The sequence below is a fragment of the Nicotiana tomentosiformis genome, chromosome 9 (genome assembly GCF_000390325.3).
Source record: "Nicotiana tomentosiformis chromosome 9, ASM39032v3, whole genome shotgun sequence".
In the NCBI taxonomy this organism is placed as follows: Eukaryota; Viridiplantae; Streptophyta; class Magnoliopsida; order Solanales; family Solanaceae; genus Nicotiana; species Nicotiana tomentosiformis.
In genome coordinates, this window is record NC_090820.1 from 2,427,845 (window position 1) to 2,445,718 (window position 17,874).

At 36.3% G+C, this 17,874-nt stretch overlaps 1 pseudogene; it reads right to left on the reverse strand.

Annotated features, from left to right (window-relative positions):
• Positions 1-589: 589 nt before the first annotated feature.
• On the reverse strand, positions 590-17,044 carry LOC108946959 (UDP-glycosyltransferase 71A15-like; annotated as a pseudogene).
• Positions 17,045-17,874: the final 830 nt, after the last annotated feature.

The window sequence follows — 17,874 nt, forward strand, 5'->3', positions numbered from 1 at the left end:
ACAACTCCTATGTTGGTTGTACCTTTTTAATTAAGCAAGAAAATAATAAAGTTCTAGCCAATTTTTTTATTAATTTGACCCAAAAATAAAAATACATAATTAAAATAGATAGTTATTTGCATCTAAAAAATAACAAATAATACACAATTGGTACTTTATTATTTTAGCTAAAACTATTTTTATCTAGCTAATGTTTTTATAAATTTGATCCGAAAAGATAAAATATACAATTGGATCAAATAGACATTATATCTAAAGAAGAAATTAAAAATACAAAATTGGATAAAGTATACGTTTGTATATTAACATGAAGCAAGAAAAATACATAATTATATTGTAATATATAAAGAATTATATTAACGATTGAAAAATATTACATCTTATCAAAGTTAATTTTTTAATTTTTTTCACTTTCACGTGCCTAAAGGAAAGTGTATATATCTATGTTCTTTACCACGTTAGCGTCCAGGAGTAACAACAATCAAATAGCCAACTTCGGGGGTACTTATGACTATAATTTGTTTAGGGGTGTAACTGATTTCGTACAAAGTTTAGAGGAGTTTTTTAACATAACCTCCATATTTTTGGCTCATAGATTAACATCCTTCTAGAATTCATAAACGGTAATTAATCTGTTACAATCTTAGACTCTTACTTCCATAAAAGAAAATATCGGATGCATAGTTATGTGCTTGGACAACAAAAGAAAACTCACTCCAAAATGAAGAAATAGTAGATTAATCAAAATGTAGCAGTTAAATAATATCTTTTGCAATAATAATATAGTATTTTCTAATATGTTGAAAACAATTGATATGATATTTCTTATTAATCATAAAAATAGAACAATTGTATTTTGGTCTTGAGAGTTTCTTTCTACGTTGAAGTTAGCTAATTAGGATCAATAATTTTTAGAAACTTAATCTTTTGTTAATTTTTATTTTATAACTCAAAAACAAATTTTAATATAATATCTATGTAATTTTCTAAAATTTTGTATTCGTTGAGATAGGGTACACGCGCAACACGTGTATCCTAAAACTAGTTATTGGAAAACAATATAAACTAAGGATAATAAAAAAAACTATCAAATAACTAATTCTTGCAACATTGCAAAATAAGAAAAAAATAATTATTTTGTTGGGCGCATTTACTTATAACCAGAAAAAATTGTTGGTCGAAGTTCGTAACTTTCAACTTCAAAATTGACTAAGCAGAATTAATTTTTAAAGTAGTATAATTATAGAAGCATATTGAAAAAGCAGAAAGGTACAAAATTTAGGCAGAAGGTACAACACCTTAAAGCACCAATTACTACATTTTATTTTTACCTTGCCGATGAGAAGTTCATTGGTGTGGGGTCCATATTGATCGGAGGTGTCGAGGAAGGTGACGCCTTTATCAATGGCTTGTTGCAGGAGCTTGATCATTTCGGGTTCGGGCTTGGGCGGGCCATGATTGGGTGACATACTCCTACAACCCAGCCCGATTCTAGAGACTTCTAAGCCTTGTGAGCCTAGCTTGATCCTTGACACCTCACTCGCTGGCGTTGCCATTTGTGGTAACACTTCTTCAAAGTTGTTGTAATTGCTTGGTATATCTTTTTTTCTCTTTGGTGGAGATCTTTTTTTTTTTATATAAGGTAAATTCTATTAATCAAAAGAGAGAAAAGAACTCTCGTATACAAGAAGTATACCAAAAAGTAAAGAATTAACATCAGATCATCATTCTCTACAAAAGACGTACAATCTTCTATACAAGTAGGTGCTATATGGGTGCACCAAAAAGCGATCAAAGATAAAAGGTTATTCTTAAGTTGTGAAAAAGAAGACTCAATCCCCTCAAAGACTCATATTTCTCTATCCCCAAACTATCCACATGAGAGCTAATGAGGCGAACTTCCACGCCTTTTACTTGCTTCTTGTGCGGAAACCGGCCCGGCTATATAGCATATCCTTTACACTATTTGGCATCACTCATTGAACACCAAAAAGATTCAGGATTGCCCTCCACAAACCCGAGGAAACAAGGCAATGCAACAGAAGATGATCAACGTCTTCCCCTGAGTTTTTACACATATAGCACCAACTAACAAATGTAATTCCTCTCTTTCGCAGATTTTCAACAGTCAAGATCACTCCCCTCGCCGCTAGCCATGTCAAGAAGCACACCTTCGTTGGCGCCTTAGGGATCCAGATCGAGGAGTATGGAAAAGTAGCCTCCTCTCTCACCAACATACTCTGGTAAAAGGACTTTACAGTGAACAAACCATTGCCACGCAACCCCCATCTCCAAGAATCACAAGATGGATGTGGCCTTTCTTGCCCGTATAGCAGTGCCAACAAATCTTGGAGCTCCGCAATCTCTCAATCTTGCATGTTCCTTCTAAAAGAGAGGTCCCATACTACCCCCCCTCCCCCTACCTTCATGCTCCTTGCGAATCTGTTGGACCATCAATTCCTTCTGGTTTGAAACTCTGAAGACGTCGGGGAAGGAGACCCTCAGAGTATCCTCTCCACACCACCTGTGATTCTAAAAGCTGATTCTCCTTCCATCTCCCACCCTGTAAGTGATGTTGCCATTAAAGGCTTCCCAGTTCTTCATGATGCTCCTCCACATGCCACATCCGAATGGTGTTGTGATTGCCTTAGTCCTCCAACCCCCTCTCGTTGAATCGTACTTTACTACTATGACCTTCCTCCATAGAGCATGCTCTTCTACCCCGAATCTCCACAGCCACTACCCCAGCAAAGCTCTGTTAAATACCCTAAGATCTTTTACTCCAAGTCCACCCCACTTCTTTGGGGAAGTGACTATCTACCAATTCACTAGATGAAACATTCTAATTCCATCCGCCGCATCCCAAAGAAAATTCCTTTGAAGCCGCTCCAATTTATCTATGATGCTCATTGGAGCTTGCAACAGGGACAAGTAATATGTAGGGATACTCGACAAAGTGCTTTTGATAAGCACTTTTTTACCGCCTTTTGACAAGTACCGTTTCTGCCAACCTGCTAATCTTTTTTCAACCCTTTCAATCACTGGATTCCAAACCGTAGTATCCTTATGCGAAGCTCCCAATGGTAGACCCAGGTAAGTGGTGGGAAGAGAGCCCAACTTACATCTGAGGACATGAGACAAAGCATCAATGTTAGCAACCTCACCCACCGGGAAAATCTCGCACTTGGCGAGGTTGATTTTGAGTCCTGATACTATCTGAAACCACTGCAGGACCTGCTTCAGGCAGGTCAACTGATCTATATCGGCATCACAGAAAACCAGGGTGTCATCCGCAAAAGGAAAATGAGAGACTCTTTGGGAACTGAGCACCCCGATCGGAGCTAAGAATCCTCTCATGAAGCCTCCGTCCGCCGCACGATCTATCATTTTACTCAGAGCATCCATCACTAGAATGAATAGAATGAGGAATAGGGGGTCACCTTGCCTGAGGCCCCTGGAGCTACCAAAGAAACCACACAGGCTACCATTAACAAGGACATAGAATCTGACCGAGGAAATGCAAAACTTGATCCATCCCCTCCATCTTTCCCCAAACCCCATCCGCATCATAATGAAATCCAGGAACTCCCAATTGACATAGTCAAAAGCCTTTTCAAGCTCCAACTTGCATAGTAAGTCGGTTTCCCTATTTTTACTTCTGGAGTCTACTAGTTCGTTTGCCACCAAAGCGGCATCCAGGATCTGCCTACCTTCCACAAATGCATTCTGGGAGGACGAAGCAGACACGTCAAGAACCTTCTTGAGTCTGTTGGAGAGCACTTTATAAATAATCTTGTAAATGCTCCCCACGAGACTGATAGGCTTGTAGTCTCTGATACAAGATGCACCTTCTTTCTTATGCCTAATAGTAATTAAAAAAAAACATTGATACTTCTCTCGAAAACACCATTCATGTGGAAGTATTCAATGGCTTCCATCAACTCCCCCTTAATGGTGTCCCAATAGAGTTGGAAGAAGGCCAAGGAGAAACCATCAGGCCGGGGGGCCTTATCACCAGCACAACTCGACACAGTCTCGTGCACCTCCTCCTCCTCGAAAGCCCTTTCTAGCTATTTACTGTCTCCCTCACCTATGTGGTTGAACTCTATTCCCCCCAAAGTAGGCCTCCAACTAACTTTCTATTTGTATAAGTTCTCATAAAATCCCACTATCACCCCTTTTACCTCCTCTTCTCCCTCAGTCCTCACCCCATCCACCACTAAGGACTCTATGAAGTTTCTCCTTCTATTTGCGACCACAACCCTGTGGAAAAACTTGGTATTTGAATCCCTACCTTTAACCAGAGCGCCCTCGATTTTTACCGCCAACTAGTCTACTGAGCTATTGCTAACTCGATTATTTCCCTCTTAACCTCCCCCAATCTCGCTTTCTCAGATTCATCTAGCTCTCTCGCCCCTTCACCTCTCTGTAATTCCCCCAATTCATGCATAAGCTCCCTCATTTTAACCTCTACCCTCCCAAAAACCTACTTATTCCACCTAATAATATCTCCATTGAGCAATTTGAGCTTCTTCAAAAGACGGAATAAGGGTGACCCTGATACCCCATAGCTTGTCCATCATTCTTTCACTTTGTCACCAAATCCTGGCACTTTAAAACACATGTTCTCGAATCGGAAGGGAGAATGTACACCCTCCCTCTGCATCCATCTAACAAGATAGGCAAATGATCTGAAGTCAGCCTAGGTAAAGGAATCTGCAACACATTCGGCACCAGCTCATCCCAGGAGGGCGATATCAGGAATCTATCAAGTCTAGACCTTGAGTTAGGATCCTCCGCCCTGGCCCAAGTAAACCTTTCCCCTGACAGAGGAAGATCAATGAGACAGTGATCATTGATGAAGTCAGAAAACTTCTCCATGGCCCTCGAAATCAGGCGACACCCTAATCTCTCCTCCGGGAATCTAATAGTGTTAAAGTCTCCCCCTATAACCCATGAAATATCTCATTCCCCCATAATATTGGCTAGTTTCTCCCAGAAAGACACCTTGAACCCTTCTCCTACCGGTCCGTACATTCTCCCAAATCCCCACTCCACCCCACTCACTCTATCTTTGACGAGAGCTGCTAAAGCAAAAACTCCCTTCTTAATCTCATTTACCTCCAAGCTTCTATCATCCCACATAAGAAGAATGCCTCCGACACTTCCCGCTGCTGGGACCCAGTCATATTTCACCCAACTACCTCCCCAGACACTTCTCACAATCGCATCCGACAAAGCTTCCATTTTGGTCTCCTGAAAACAAACTAGGTTGGTACCCCACTTTCTAACTCCCACTTTGTTGATGGCCCTTTTGTTTGGGTCATTTATCCCCCTCATATTTCATGAAATAATCTTAACTTCCATAAGTAACAATAGCCCCCTTTTCCTCACCCCCCCTAGCCGAGGTCCCTTTCTCCCTATCACATACCCGGCCCCTTCTCTGGTACACCACTACATCCCCTAAATTATTTTGCTTAACACCTTGACCCAATTCCCTCCCTGCACCTTCATAAAAAGACTGTTGCTCAATCTCCCTCAACAGTTGTAGCACCCTATCTTCCTTACCTTCGAAAGAAACACCTAAGAACTTCCCAAAATTTAATAGTTTATCTTCCATCCAGAAGGACATATCCCCTCCTCCAATCCGTGATGAAATTTGACATGCGTCTTCTGTATGTACCAGTCCCTTGCTCCTGCCAGAGGAATACAAGACCATATCATTGCTACCAGTAGAAACTTTAGATGCCGGGAGGATATCATCATTTTCTTGAGAGGCACTAACCTCTGAAATTAACGTTTCGCTGCTATAGGGATGACCAGAAGCGCCAGCAGGGTATCGGGATGGAACCCTTGGCGACATATTAACTAGTATTGCTGGCTCGCCACTGACATCAATTGGGGCGGGTGCAGCAATCTTCCCTGAAGAAGAAGGAGCTTGGAGTGTAACCTCAGCACAACTAAGCACAGGGGAAGATGAGAGGGCGATGGAGTTGGGTCCATCAGAGGCGAGAGGCCATGGATTAACACCACCAGCTTTAGCCTGTGCTGCCCCTGGAGCAGTGGCCGAAGAGGGGTGTGGGTCATAGTGCTTGGTGAAGAAATACCATTGTGTGAAGCACCATTGGCATAAGAAGAAGGAGCGATTGCTCTCATATGCTTAGGAGCCTTATCAGACGCAGCTTGATATAAGCTGGGGCCCTTGGAATCAATTCTAATAGAATTGGGAAAAGTTGCTAGGCCCATGTGTGGAGGCCCAGGCCTATACTTGCTGAAAACTTGTCCGGCCTTATGATGGTTAAAGGAGGACCGGCCCATTCTGCCTTTTCATCCCGCATCACTAACCCAGGGGCATTTACGTCTTTTTTTCCCGATAAAATTTTGACTTCTTCTCCCAAATTCAAACCCCCGTCTCTTCTCGATCTAACATCTGATTTCGGCTTAGTCCACTGATCCGGCGAGTCCTCCCCTCCCTTCAGAGACTGATTTCCCCTTCTCTCCCTTCTATTTGACCTTCCCTTTTCTTCCGCCACTATCAAAGGCATATATATAGGGCCTAAGTTACTCGGACTCGGGTGCAGGTGTCCGACACGGGTGCGGATCCAAAGGTCGGATCCTTCATGGTCTAAATTTTAGGATTCGAGGATACGGATCTAGGTACGGGAACGGGTGCGGAGATTCGGCAAAAATAAATTAAAAATCTAGAAATATAGTTATAGAGATATGCATAATTATGAGAGATTATATGGAAAATTTACGTGCAACTTGTGCCTTGTAGATTATAGTAACTGAGTCATTTAGTTTTTAAGTTATAGGCAGGCACGTAGACACTATCCAAAATGGCATGATTCATTAATTTTCCTACAACTCGCACAACAAAGTATTAAAATAAGTTATTATAAACTTGTTAAAATATAACAAATAAAAGTTATAAAGAGATTTAGAGATACAAAAGAAATGAAACATACCTTTGGAATTTAGTAGAACTAAATAGACTAACATATATTCAAGAGTCACTAGTCAAAACTTTTAAATAATTAGCTATTCAAATTAAGTTACTCAAATGAACACCAAAAAATCTTACAGAAATTGTAAGTTCACAAGTTCATAGATAAAAAATAAGTACATAGCATACACATTTAAACTACGCTAGACTTGTCACTTGAAACATTATACATGAGTACATTCTATTCAAAGGTCATCTTCCTCAATCTCTTCAATGTCAACTTCTTGCAAATCTTGAACTTCCTCTTCAAAGAAGACTCCTTCTAGTTGAGGTTCGTCTATTGTGAATTCAACTAGATCATTGATACTTTCATCAATATTAAAATAATCCCCACCTAAAACAACACCAAAATAATTTAGAAGATTGTGAAAGGAACTTATCATGCTAAAGAAATTACTCAAGAAATATCAAATCATGGATATGTATGTATACAGATATACCTAAATCCCAATATTTGCTTGGACCACTTGTATACTTTTCCTTTCTTCGAGAGAGCAAGCGAAGATTATAATGGATAAAAACTAAATCTTCAGCTCTAGAAGTAGCTAGCTTGTTTCTCTTGATGCTATGAATCAATGAAAAAGTACTCCAATTTCTCTCGCAACAAGATGAAGAAGCTGGCTGGGAAAGTAATTTGTAAGCCAGACTTTGTAAAAGTGGAGCATTTACACCATGATTAGCCCACCAAGATAAAGTCTCCTCATATCCCATAGCATCAATCACATGAGGCTCACCAAAGTAATTATTCCCACAACAAAATACCCCATACTCCAAAGAAGCTTTCTTTAAATCATTCGGATCCTTCAAATATCTTTGAAAGCATTTGAGCCTATTTTGTGAAATCTCTATATCTTCATTAGGAGCAAGTCTTCTTAACCCGTTGCTTTCACCTTTAAGCCACGACTCATGATAATATTTCGGAACCAATGAATGTGCCATGCAATGCAATGGAGTATTACTCTTATTCCACCTTGCCACAAGAATTCCTTGAATTGTAGCAAAAAAATTCGATTGGCCGGTAATAAGATCTTTCCCCTCATGCTCAAATACAATCACCTTCACCTTTTCAATCATTGTATCCCACATGTCGTAAATAAGGTGCAATTTTGGACAATCAAGGTCGGCACTTCTAAGCATGGATACAATTGGCTCCGTACACCTCAACAAGTATTCAATAGTATCCCACCATTCATCATCCATCACAAGAGATTTTATTTCGCGCGCTTTAGCTTCAATTACTTTATCTCCTTTATAATTCTTCCATTCGTCATCCATCACCATTTTTTCCAATGACGATTTAACTCTATGAATACGAGAAGTCATAATAATATGGGAAGCAAATCTTGTTTCCGCAACTTTCAACAAAGATAACTCCGAATACTTTTGAAAAATGACAAGCGACATGTCGTGATTCACCACAAAATTCTTTAAGCTACTCACTTGACCAATCAACTTTAATATCCATTCGCAATTTTTAAAGTGAGTTGATTTTTCTGAAGGTTGACACATACTTTTTAAAGCAAGATTCAAACAATGAACAATACATGGTGTCCAAAATATGTGCGGAAAAGTTTGCTCAACAATAGAACCGGCAAGCTTCATATTACCTGCATTATCAGTGATAACTTGGACAACATTCTTTGCATCGACATCTTCTATGGCTTTAATAAATAACTTAGCAATATATTCACCATCCTTAATAATCCCACTTGAATTGATTGATTTTAAGAATATTGGTCCGCCACTAGATGCTCCCATTATATTTATCAATGGTCGCCTTTTAATATCTGACCATCCATCCGAACAAATCGACAATCCTTTTCTTTTCCATGTATCTTTAATAGGTTGTAGTTTTCTATTAATATGAGCCTTTTCTTGGGCCAAAAGAGTTGTTCTTAACCTATTAAAAGTTGGCGGAACATAACCAGGCAAAGAATTTGCTGCCAAAAACTCCGAATATTTTTTATAGTAAGGAGAAGTTGCAAGGTTAAATGATAAACCTGATGCGTAGAACATACGAGCCGCCAACTTGTCGGCAATGTTTCTGTTACAAATGTTAAAAGATTTCTCTAGTGCTCCACCATTTGAACCTTTTCTTTTTTTCAGTTGTGATAAGTCTGAGCCTTCCGGTAGAGATACATAATCTGCCTTTTTTCTTGCATTCAGTTGTGCGTCAGTTTTTTTCTTTTCAGCTTCTTCGTTCTCCATCTTCAATGTTGCACATACTTCATGAGTAATCTCTTTGCATATAGCAACGCCATGACCAGAGATCTTTAGAAGATGCGCTTTAACTTTAGAATATGAACCAGTAACTTGTTTATTGTAAAAATTAAAAGACCACACTCTGTTTCCACCTCCATTAGGAGGAACTGAAAGAACTTTAACATGATTCCGTAAGGGTTTGTCATCAAAATCTGATGCAACACTTTTTGCTGGTCTTGAAATGCCTTTTCCTTTTTGTTTCACAGCTGATGAAGCCATTTTTAAGGGATATTGGGTAAAGAAAAATTCTAAAACATTTCAGCTATGGATTCAAAGAAAGTCGAGATGAAGCAGAGAGAGTGAGAATGACTTGTTTGTCTATGTTCTTGGACAAGAAAATTCATTCAATGAGAAAAAAGATATTCTGATGGGGATATGGGGACTTTACGATGACAATAGACTTATTGGACAAATAATTCATTAAATAAACAAAAAGGTATTATGATGGGTGGAGTTTATGATGATAATTCACTTTTTGGACAAGATAATTCACGTCACTTTTCATGGGATAGTAAAATATTACATTAAATGATATTTGTACTATTTAGTTTTATCATTGTAATTTGAAAATATTTTTTAATTTTAATAGAAATATAATTATTAATCAAACTCCAAACCCTAAACTCCAAAACTAAAACCTCAAACCCCAAAATCATATAACCTTAAACATTATTTAATTACATATGATATTGTGTATATTTTATTATTGATTAAATTAGTCGATTAATGTGATTTGTCTGAAAGCTATATAACCTTAATCATGAATAATTAATTATATTTCAAGTATTTCAATAGATCAATATTAATTAGCTCGATATTCTAGAACTTGTATTGATAGAAAGAATCAAACAATCTAACAAGACGGGATCCCTAATATGATAGTGGATATATCTTGTTATCGGTCAAATTAGTCAAACAAAGTCAATCGTTATTTCCAATCAAACATATATTTAGATTTCAAGTATTTCGATAGTTCATAACTTGTATTGATAGGAAGACTCAAATGATCTAACAAGAAGAGTTTCCTACTCTAGTCGATTAATGTGATTTGTCTGAAAGCTATATAACCTTAATCATGAATAATTAATTATATTTCAAGTATTTCAATTGCTCAATATTAATTAGCTCGATATTCTAGAACTTGTATTGATAGAAAGAATCAAACAATCTAACAAGACGGGATCCCTAAAATGATAGTGGATATATCTTGTTATCGGTCAAATTAGTCAGACAAAGTCAATCGTTATTTCCAATCAAACATATATTTAGATTTCAAGTATTTCGATAGTTCATAACTTGTATTGATAGGAAGACTCAAATGATCTAACAAGAAGAGTTTCCTACTCTAGTCGATTAATGTGATTTGTCTGAAAGCTATATAACCTTAATCATGAATAATTAATTATATTTCAAGCATTTCAATAGCTCAATATTAATTGTATAAATTAAGTGTTATTAAGTTCTCTCATTCTTTGTTTATTTTCTAAAATTCGCTAATATTCTTCTTTGTCATATTTCTAAAGTATTTCGATATTCTAGAACTTGTATTGATAGAAAGAATCAAACAATCTAACAAGACGGGATCCCTAATACGATAGTGGATATATCTTGTTATCGGTCAAATTAGTGAGATAAAGTCAATCGTTATTTCCAATCAAACATCTATTTAGATTTCAAGTATTTCGATAGTTCATAACTTGTATTTGATAGGAAGAATCAAATGATCTAACAAGAAGAGTTCCCTAGTCAATTAATGTGATTTGTTTGAAAGCTATATAACATTAACCATGAATAATTAATTATATTTCAAGTATTTCGATAACTCAATATTAATTGGTGGTGCTAATCAAATATAATATAAGAATATTCTTCTTTGTCATTTTTTAAAATTATTTTAGCTCATTCTCAAATCATGTAATTTATAATTAGTCTTAAAATATGTGTCACAACATAGCATATAGTGGAGAACTAAAGGGTCAATTCTATTATGTACAATTTATAAATTTTCATGATCTTCGCGAGAACGTAATTTGTCAAAAAATTTACATGCTAATAATTAATTTAGAAATTATCCCCCGTTTCTTTGAGAAAGAAAATATTTATAAATAGTATAATTAGGTAAATTAATAAAATTTATTTATTTAGAGCATATACTTATTTAATATATATGAAGTTTACTCGGATAAAAATATGTGTCTTTAAAGCATATACAATTATATTTAGTTTATAATTAAATAATTATTTATTATTTTGATTAAAACTATAATTATTTTTGGTACAATTAAAACTGTAATTTTTATAAACAAAAAACTATTGAAGACATAGTATATGTAATGTCTATCTCGGCAGAATATTAGCAAACATATCAACTAGTAATAAAGTAGTCAATTCATAATTAGTCTAAAGTCTTCTTTTTCCTTATTCTCTGCATTCCTGTCTTCTTCTTTGTCTGGTCTAAGTCTTTTTCTTTCTTATTCTCTACATCGCTGTCTTCTTCTTCTTCCCCAACAAAATTTTTCCATGTTTCTACTTTTTTCCAGTAGAACAAGACCCGGGACCTTCCAAATAAGCCTCAGTCCAGTAGTCCACCACCCATCTTCAACTTTTCTACCCTAAAAAAATATTATAGCTCTTGATTTCAGAAACATGCAGCATGAACAAGAAGATTGATCAAGACAAAAAGCTTCAAAAGAACTAGTATAAATTACTACATAGCAGTGTAATGGAAGGTATTTCGCTTCCCATCTCTTCAAATCTTTACTTAGGGAAATCAATTCTCAAAATTTTCCCCAAACTTTTGGTCAACACACCCAACTTCATTTGACCGGATCCGACCCAGATCCCACACCCTTACCCGTGTCAGTGTCGACATGGGTATGGCACCCAAATTGTCGAGTCCGAGTAACTTAGTATAGGGCGAAATTTAGGGCTCAACCAAACCCTGTAACTCAAGTAGCCATCTTCCATCACAGTTGAGACAGAGATTCTGCCTCCTTTCCTCACCACAATCCTCACTCGTGAAAGATCGTGCAGGCTGCAAGTGACATCAATAAAACCCCCACAGATTTACCCCATCTTCTTGAATAGTTCAAGACACCAAAGATGCTCCGGGAGACCCACCCTGTTGACCACCAATGTTTCGCCGGGGAAACGAGGGTCGAGATACCCATCGTGCTCCACCCATCTGTCTAGCTTTAAGAAGTTCACATCAAACAACATTTTTCCTCTGACAGGAATTTATGAAGCTTGAGACTTGTCGACAAATCAAAAGAGATATTACGTGTCCCCCAGCTGCGATATTTTCAGTCAGTCCTTGACGTTCCATACCTCTACTGCCCAATTCCTAACAGCCTCTGAAAAACCAACCCATTTGGACAAAGACCCAATCAGACAGGATTTCAAGAAACCCTTGCGCCTGAGGGTGCGCTCCCAGCCAGCGAGAAGTGCAGCTCCTGTCCTACGTCGAGCTTTCGATGGCATCTTCCCCCAAGTTCTAGGGCTGGCCAAGAGGAAGCTTTGATGAAAGACATGTTTTATTTCTTTCTAGATTCTAGAGAGAAGTAGGAGTTTTTCTCTCTGGAGTCCATCATATCTAAATTTGGCTGCCCCAAAATGCTATATATAGCTCTGGTGCTGCATGATGCCGGAAAATTCATAGGATGCTGCCTGAATCTGCAAATTTTCGTCGGGACCACAAGAACCTGTTAGCACATAAAAATAAAATAAACTAAATAAAAAAAGGCTACGAAGCCAGATGTGGATTCAGGATTTTGATTTAAAGAGTTCAATTTTTACACATTTTAAATTATGGGCTTACAATCTATTATTTGTAAGATTATGGTGATTTTTCACATTTATATCTAGGGATTCTTACCTTCCTATACACTATTTGAAATTTTATTACCCTCCATACTCAAGTTTTAATTTAATTAAATAGACATATAACAATTTACTAATTATATACACTTTGGGAATTAAATGAGTATCCCTTTATATTAGGAATTGAATAAGGAGTCAATTATTTTCCATCCTTATTCTCTCTTCCTCCTGCGCTCTCTCTCTCCTTATTATTATAGTAAATTGCTCCTCTCCGCTTGTTGACGTAGGTCACTTTGACCAAACCACATTAAATTTGTGTCTTCTTTATCTACTTTAATTGTCGTTGTTATCAACTTCCATTGTCTTTGTTATTGCCATTATACCGTTGTTTGGCTATATTCCGCGCTACCCGGGTTCCCGATCCTAACAAATTGGTATCAGAGCCGGATCTAACCAGGTTAGTTTCAATAGCCAAAATGACTCTAACAAAGACCTATATTGAGAAATTTGACCGAAGTGCAAACTTCAGAATTTGGCAATTAAAGATAGAAGCTATCCTAATTCAGGATGGCTTAGACTTGGCGTTACAAGGAAAGGAGAAGAAGTCGGATAAAATGACGGATGGAGAGTTTGCCATCATAAACAAAATGGAAAAAATAGGTATTATTTTAAATCTCTCAAATGAGGTTTTACGTGAAATTTCTGTAGAAACCACAGCTAAAGGCATGTGAGAAAAATTAAAAACCTTATATATGAAGAGGACGGTGAAAAATAGACTTTACCTGAAGCAGAATCTTTATACAATTCGTATGGGTAAAGGTACCTTTATTCTCTCTTATCTTGACATATTTGATTCCATTCTTATGGATTTGAGTAATATAGATGCTGAAATTAAAGATGAGGATCAAGCAGTGTTACTGCTTTGTTCTCTACCCCCCATCTTTTAAGCATATAAGAGATACTATACTTTATGCAAAGGATAATATCTCTTATAAGGATATTAAATCTATCTTAAAATCAAAGGAACAGATAGATAGTGATATTACTGGGGAAGCTAGTGGAACTCAAGCGGAAGTTGGCTTGTTTGTTAGGGGCAACTCTGACTCCATATCCAGATACAATAATTTACAGTGTCGCTATTGTCATAAGAAAGGTCACATTATCTCCGAATGCTATAAACTGAAAAATAAAGAAAAGCATAAGGAAAGAAAAAAATGAGCACAAAAATACTAACACCGCCGAAGCTAGTGTAGCAACTGATGAGATTGAGGGAACTATATTTTTAGCAACTGAAACTAGTTTCAGATTAGACAATGAGTGGATTTTAGATTCCGGTTGTTCATATCATATGTGTCCTAGATGGGACTTGTTTTCTACATATGATTCAGTTGCAGGTGGAGTTGTCCAATTGGGTAACAATGTTACTTGTAACGTTATTGGCAAAGGTACAATTCGGGTCAGAATGCATGATGATGTGGTGAGAACTCTCACCGATGTTAGATATGTTCCTGAGTTGAAGAAAAATCTCATATCTTTGGGTACTTTAGAATCCCTTGGGTGCAAATTCACTGGTGAAGGTGGAGTTCTAAAAATTTTTCAAGGTGCTCGTGTGATCATGAAAGCACACAGATCTGGTTCGTTGTATACTTTATTGGGCTCCACTATTATAGGCCCTACTACAGTTTTGGTATCAGACAACTTGTCTGATTTTGATGGCATTAAATTTTGACATATGCCCATTGGGGCTTTTGCGGAGAAGGTGGAGCAAATTTACTATATCATCCAAAATTAGGCCAATGTGGAGATTTGTAATATGACCATTATTTTGGCTAATGGAGTCCATCTCACATAAGCATAAGCATCTTTGCAAAGTGTAGACTTTGTTGGCAATATTCTTTGGGACCCAAAAATATTGCATTGTGTGTTGGACATCATTTGCACAAGTTGTATCTCTTCTTTTATAGAAACGGAAAAATTCCTTATATCTATATATCCGTGACGAAAACGTTGGGCTCGTATGAATCCATTACATATATGGGAGTCTTTAACAAATACCCAGGCGGGACAAAATATTTACCCGCCACTGCCTACATAGTTTGCCCCCTACCCATTCTTTTTAATACCCGGTCAAAAGCCAACCATATGAAGTCAAATTAAGCTACTAAACCAAGCCAAACAAAACCAAATCAAGCCAATTCAAGCCAAGCCAAGCAAACCAAGACAAGCCAAGCGAAGCCAATTCAAGCCAAACCAAGCTAAGTCAAGCCAAATGGATAATGAGTGGGTAGGTAGGAGTAATTAATTTTAATTGGGTAGGTATATATTTTAAATAATTTTCAAATGGGTAGGAAAAAGTAATTATTTTAAGCTCAATGGGTATTTTGCAAAAATTGCTCTACATATATTGTCCATCCGGCCCTATACGAGATGTGAAAATAATTTTTCTTAAAGAGATATTGCTCATATACTGACTGCAAAAATCCTATTAAATTCTTTCAAGAAGACAATAAATTAAACCTATGTGTATACAGTATATTGCAGATTTTTCATAGCCACTCAAACAAAGTTTTTGCAATTATAGAAAAAAGAGCTATTCTACACAAGCACTTTATCTAACAAACAAAACATACCCGTTTAATTTTATTCAAAAGGTAAATTTAAATTCAAATTTTAAACAAAACTGAATATAATGTTATAGAATAAAACAAAAAATAAAAACTTTTAAAACATAAAACTGAGTCCAAGTCTATGTGTGTGTGTGTATATATATATATATATATACTAAAATTTATAAATCTTGGAGGACCTAAGCTCATAAAAGCTATGTGGCTCAGATTTAAAAAAAAAAAAATTATTGTTATTGCACTGGTGCCAAATACTCTAAAAATAGTTGTTTTTTTTTAAGAATCTGACACGAGTCTGGCGCCTTTTAACTTAAAAGTACCTGTGACCGCAATGCTCCAATGCAATTGCTATTTCTTTGATTTGCTCTGCTTCAAAACTTCCCATACTACCAAAGCACAAAAACACTACAGATAAATCCGGTTGCTCATTCAACTACTAGAGAATACTTTCAGTTTCGGACAGATTATTTCGATTGTGACCACTTTTTGCAAAACTGACCACTGGACCAACTGGATAAATTGTTGGAACAATCTAAGAATCCAATATAGCCTGAAGATCTCTACCCACGACCGTTAGGTTCTGGGTTCGAGTCACACTGGAGAGGAAGTGTGGAAACACTATTGATCCTCCTAAATTGGAAGGGATTTTAGAAGAAAAAAAAATATAGCCTGAAGAGAAAAAGATTCAAGCTCGAAAAAAGTGTTAATAATAATCCCTTTAGTCTCTTTAAATCGAAGAATTCCATCAAAAAATCAATGTTGAGGCAAGTCTTGTATCCAATAAATGCTTAGGCAAAACTTTAGTAGGACATGGATTTTTAAAACATGGAATTGATAATTCCTTATTAGAGTTCATGTACATAGACGTGTCTAAATTTTGCTCATTTCTTAGAGTTTGAAAATGAAGACATAAGCCAAGAAAAGCAGCATTTGAAGCAAAGTAAATATAACTCGGAACGTTAAATTCGTTGGCTATGTCAATCATCGAGGTACAAAACATGTCACGCACGAAACCAACAAGACGAGGAATATTTTGAACATATTCTCGTACGTTTGATTTGTGACCATCGATGAAATAATAGAGGAATGTATCGTGGTTATTCAAGAGTCTAGAAGATATTTTTTTGTCTAAGGAGATATCGATGAATTTCAAATGGAGTTGAGAAGTGAGAGATTGAATGAAATTTTGAACGCCATAGTCTAAGGGAAGTTTCATGATAAGAATAAAGATGCAAAGATTATTTTCATCTCTATTTAGAACGAGTTTTGCAAATTCGATGGCCGATACGAGGTGACCTAATCCTGCTAAAGGAATGAAAATTAGTTCATTCATCTTGGTATGGAGTATTTTCGAGTTAATTTCATGGATGGTCATCCAGCTTATCATTTATTTCACAAAAGTTACTTAACTATTTTTTATCACTTAGAAGTCACTCAACTTTACCTTTGTAACTTAAAAGTTATTCTAGTTCAAAACCGATAAAATATCCAACAAAAAAATATGACATGGCATTACATTTAATTAAAAATCTAACAATAATGTCACATAAGTTTAAATAAACCATATCTAAGTTAGACCCATTTCTTCATCAGCCCGATTTGACCTATAAGTTATAAAGTTTAAATAAACCATATCTAAGTTAGACCCATTTCTTCATCAGCCCGATTTGACCTATAAGTTTCTTCATCAGCCCGATTTGACCTATAAGTTATAACCAAAATGAGTTTTAATATTTTGACAAATAGAAAGAAAAGAAGAGAACAATTATTTTGTGCTAAAAATATCTTACTTAATTTGTTACGTAATAACGTTAATACCACCACCTATAATTTCATTAAAAATATGAACAGAACTAGCACAGAACTAGTTTTTGCATCCTTCATATCATTTTATAATTTTACATGAAGTTAAAATACTACCCTATCAATCTCACATAACAATTAAATGTACCACTAACAGACAAGAACAACAAGCTAATAAGAACTTATTTTCACAAATTACTATTCCATTAAAGTCAAAATATTGCTTATTAAGCAATACTAACAGACAAAAATATTGTTCGGTAAGAAACACCCACAATAAAATTACATAGTAAAAATTGTCAATACACACCACAATCGTAGACAACCTATAGCGATAATTTGGACAAAAGAAAGAGACAA